The 5,189-nt window shown below is 34.7% G+C and overlaps 1 long non-coding RNA gene across 2 annotated transcripts; it reads right to left on the bottom strand.

Annotated features, from left to right (window-relative positions):
* Positions 1 to 866: 866 nt before the first annotated feature.
* Positions 867 to 4,251, bottom strand: LOC107850377. 2 transcript variants are annotated; one of them, XR_001668575.2, is made up of 3 exons: positions 3,873 to 4,148; positions 3,566 to 3,784; positions 867 to 3,458 (listed from the first exon to the last, which is right to left on the bottom strand). It is a non-coding gene; the product is annotated as an uncharacterized LOC107850377 (long non-coding RNA). The 2 variants fall into 2 exon arrangements; XR_001668574.2 differs by having other exon boundaries at positions 3,566 to 4,251.
* Between the last annotated feature and the right edge of the window lie 938 nt (positions 4,252 to 5,189).

Here is a 5,189-nt window from a genome sequence, read left to right as displayed (position 1 = left end):
AAGAGTGAAAAGTGTGCGGCCATGAAAATTTCAAATACAATTTTAAAATTATGTGGAAAATTTCAAATACAATTTTAAAATTATGTGGAAAAGTATAAATAAGTTTACTTGTTGTCACTCGTACTTCTCTCACAAAATTTCAAAAACTTTAATTTTTATACACATTATCAAACATAACTCCAACTCCACTCTTTTAACTCCAAAAAATAATAATTTATTTTTGTGGCCAAACAGGGTGAATTGAAAAGGCCTAGACAATCAATGCTTGGCAGGCAAATAAACTAGCGAGACTAGAAATCTACTCCAAGTTTGTTGTATAATATTTGTTCAGTTTTCTGAACATTTAAGAAAAGATACAGATTTGAAAAGTGGCAGGTAAACAAGTACCTATTCATTTGAAAATTAAATTTTCACATTAAATACAAATTTCAACAGATTTTTGTACACTTTTAGACCCGAAAATAATAATTTCCCGAAGTCGGAGTTGGTGTAATGTATGACCATGAATACAAATTGAAGTTATTTTTGAAATTTTAAGAGAGTAGTAGGGGTAAGAAAAATAAAAACAATAATCTTCACTAGAGTAATTTTTATGGCCAACCACCACTGTTCACTTTTTTCATTAAAGAAACAATTTTCTAAAAAAGGGGGGAAAAATTCCATGGCCAAATGCCCAGTTAATGTGGTAAGCTAATGTTTAAAAGGATGACGGGAACCTTCATGGAGAAGACCCAGAACACGGAAATATGCTCAAGTGCAAGACAACTATAAACCGCATGGCAACCAAGGGGCGGGGAACCAACACTAGCTATTAATCAAATAAAGACAATAATAGCTGCTGCTGTAAATAATTAAAAAAACCATCATTCCAAAAATGAAGAATTTAATAAATTTCCGGCCTCAGTACTAAATAAACATCTTCAGAAAAATAGCCCCAGAAATGCATTACAACAAGCGATGGAATTTGATAAATAACCAGTCCAGCATAGCAATCTAACAGTGGGAACATTAAAGACATGTTACCTCAACGGACGATCAAATATTCACATGTATCAACATGACAAAATATCCTTGTAACAAAACTTCAGTGAAGATGAATTGACATTCTTGAGCAAGTCAACACAGGTATCAAAGAAGACTATTTCCTTGTAGTAAATCTTCAGCGAACATTTAAACACTCCTGCGCAATCTACTTAGCACAAGATAGCAAGTATCCTCACTATTCTGCCTACACAGTGGTAACATCTCAAAATTAGGTCTGATAATGAACTATAACCATCATTTTTAAAGAACGTCAAGTTCAGCTTCTAAAACAATAGACAATATAACAAGACATGATGTAGTTCAAAGACCCCTTTAAAATAGGAGACTTTTTGTTAAGCTGGCATGCAGCTATGGACAGCAGCAGTAGATCAATTATGCCCCGAACAATCTAGGAACAGCTTCAACAACCCAACCAGAATTGCTAAGAAGTGTTGCTACGAGTTTCCAAACAAATAAATACCACAATATAAGAGCAGCAGCTAATCCACCAGTCATCCGCAAACACAGCTGACAATTGGATTTGCTCACTGTATATTCCAAGTGAAGAAAGATAGCACACAAGAACTTCAAGATAACAGCTGGGAAAAGAATCCGGAAATTCAATATAACATTTGATTGACTCAGCAGTAGAACAACTCCATACATCCAACTTAGTTGATGACTTCAGCAAAATCTGAGTTAGTTGAAGACACTAACTTCGAGCGAGGAAAAAGCTTAGTCTTGGGGATGTAGAGGGAACCAACCAGCTGCCAATATAGAAAGGAATCTCGAACAACCCTAATCTGAATACTGGAAGAAACCCCACGAACACATTCACCGCACTCCATGATCTTCAAGCGACTCCATTGAAATCCACCATTAAATTACATCAACAAGAGGAAAATGCAAAGATAGCCCCCACTACCTTTACAAACATATACTAGGTATTGAAAGTCCCACAATGATAGTATATACAAGGACCGCCCATCACATTTAGTAAAGCCAGTCCAAAATACATTGATACATATCTCATAGGAAGACCAAATAATAGAATGTTTTGAATGCTGCTGAACAAAGACAAGAAATTGATATGGATGATTCATCAAATTAGCAATCTATGATCTTTCAAGAATTACCGATTAATATTATTGGTTAGGAAGTTAATGACCCAATGTTTCAAAGCGGGGAATCAGATTCTCAAAGCCAAGTTCTTTTAAAATGGCCAAAATTCCAAAACCTAAAACTAGTTCTCTCTCAAAACATCATTAAGCTTAACATGTGAGTCGCTTATTAGTTCATGTGGAAAACATGTATTTTCACTTTGTTAAAAGATTGTTCAATCATTCAGCATAGGATACTTTGGGAACGTTTAGCCATGTGGAATTCACTTTTTCCGAAAAATTATTTCAATTTAGAGAAAATTGTAGTGTTTGGCCATAAAGAATTACAAATACAATTGTGTTAAAAGATTGTTCAATCATTCAACATAGGATACTTTGGGAATGTTTAGCCATGTGAATTCACTTTTTTCCGAAAAATTATTTCAATTTAGAGAAAATTGTAGTGTTTGGCCATAAAGAATTACAAATACAATCGCATTAAACTTGTTTTCACTTTTACTTCTTCACAAAAAGTCAAAAATAACTTCAATTTATATTCATGGCCAAACACAACTCCAAACTACAGCTTCAATTCTAAATCCAATTCCAACTCCAAAAAATTTTCACTTCCATGGCCACCTACTTTTTGTTGATAAAGAAATCACTACAGCTCATTCAAACTCAATTGGGATTAATTACTAGATGTAGTAACCATTACTGCTATCTGTGCTCGACAATTAAGATAATTATCTGTGCTCGATAATTAAGAAGTTGTATTTAATAAATGTGTAACATAACTTGCTTACCATTGCATAGGAAAGTGTGGCTTTAACTTCGCAGATAATCATTCAAAGAGGGGCTCAATAACCGCGCCAAAATAGATGAGCGTTAGCCGGAAAGATCTTGCGAGAAATTCTAGGGAACAAGGGAAGGCAAAGGCAAGGGCAAAGACGAGACACTGGAAAGGAAAGCCGGGCGAAAAAACCCCGTACCATCTCCCCTCCAAACACAAAAAATGAATTTTTATTAGGTACTGTGACCTGCCATGCGAGCGCACCCGACATGGCAAAGGTCGGCAAACAACAAAGAACCTCACAATTTCTCTCTTTTCTTTCCTCTATAATAACTAAACTAACTCGTACATATGCATGCATATCAAGAACAAACTAATTAACATAGCAATAATGAAGCTGATAATAGACAAAAAATTAAACTATGAACCTTGTCTAGCAACCTCAAACTTGCAGATTACCATCACCAATAATCAAGCAAAAATAGAGCACCGGTGATATATCCAGTAGCCATCGAGCTCTACACAAACAGATTGATAATTACCTGCACCACAGTAGATGTGGATGAATAAAATTTGGTTCAAAACTGTAGATAAATACATACCTACGATAAAGAAAAATATTGACAAACTAAAAATGAAAGATCCAAACCTTGTACACAGTAGTAAATCTCACATCAAATCCATCGTATCGAGCAATACTTCATATAGCCAAAGCATTCATACTCAACAAAGAATCAAATCAAATCTAAATTCACAACCACTTCATACCAAAAGCATCAGCTTTTCCTATATATAAATGGCAAATTGAACACGCAAAAGCTCTTCCTTCTCCGCGCTTCGGTGCCTTGCAACAAACCATCCGGCTGATCTGATACATATCAAAACCACACTCAAAACTGTAGATTGGAATAAGGCAAACAATAATAGTGGGAACGGCAAATTGAACAACGCAAAACCTCTTCCTTCTCCCCACTTCACTACATCTGATGATGCAGTAAAGCTCTTGCTATGCAAAAAGTCGTTGGAAAAGGGCCGGACCACAAGAATTTATTATAAGCACCTGGGTCTGGATGACCTAATACATATCAAAATTATAATCAAACTGTAGATCGGAGAACGATCTACACAGATATACATACCGATTGAGCAGCACAGAAATGACAGTGAACAGATCTGAAGAAAAAGGAAATTCCGTTGTGGAAGAAAATGAAAATGGGATGCAAGTTGATGAGGAAATGAAAGATCATTTTATAAAGGTGTTAGAATGATCGGACGGTTTAGATTGAATGGAGATGAGGATGTCAATGGTTGAGATTGGTTGACTGTGGCGTAGGAATAAAGGCTGGTGATGAGTGAGTAGGTTACGGAAATACTTCCTCCGACCCAAATTAAAATAACATATTAATTAAAAAAAATAATTAAGAAAATATTTATTATTTTATAATATTTTTATTAAATAATATTTATATTTTAATTTGAAGAAAAAATAATTACTACTAAGGATAAAACATAAAAAAAGTTTATGCCCCTTCTTAATTAATGAAAAAAAATTAAATTAAAAAATTTGAGATGAATAATTAGTGACGAAGGGAGTATCTAGATGGATGGATGGCCCTTAATTTTGTTGGCTCTTGAGTAGGACATATTATCTTTCTAACGTGTTACCAACGTGCTTCACACTTATCGCTTATCGTTTCATAAAATGTCAATTCAAAGTAGCTTTGTATATATCTTTATTTAACAATATAATAAGAATAATAATAATTATTATTATTATTATCATAAAAGAAAGTCTATAAAGTAGTAAATAACAAAAATGAGAATGATTGCATGAGGTAAATCTTGGTAATGACACACGAGCGAAATAGAAAAACGTTGTATATATAAGATAAAAATTAGAATAGTGATACGTGATCAGATTTAACTAGATAATTTAAGCGAGTAACCTATATGAGGGATGTTGCAGCTGCAAAGTGATACTCTTGTGATGTCACAGCGAGAATGCCCTTTCGGAGGATCAAGGAAGTTCCTACTCAATGACTTGGCACAAATGACAAGCGGGGACGAGAATATCGCATCCTCGGAGTCATGGGCAAGCTCCTGTTGGGTTTAATTGGTATGAATAAAAAATGAAGGGACACAGTCCTTCAAGGAAAAGACACATCGGGGTGACTGTTCGGTCGGATGTGACTGTTCAGAAAAGACATGTTGTTTCGAAATGGACAAACATGATTATTTCGAAATAATACACCCGTTCATGAACCATTGCTTCC

This window comes from Capsicum annuum, chromosome 12 (genome assembly GCF_002878395.1).
Source record: "Capsicum annuum cultivar UCD-10X-F1 chromosome 12, UCD10Xv1.1, whole genome shotgun sequence".
NCBI lineage: Eukaryota > Viridiplantae > Streptophyta > Magnoliopsida > Solanales > Solanaceae > Capsicum > Capsicum annuum.
The sequence above is the reverse complement of the archived record's forward strand: the minus strand, read 5'-3'. Positions and strand labels throughout refer to the sequence as shown.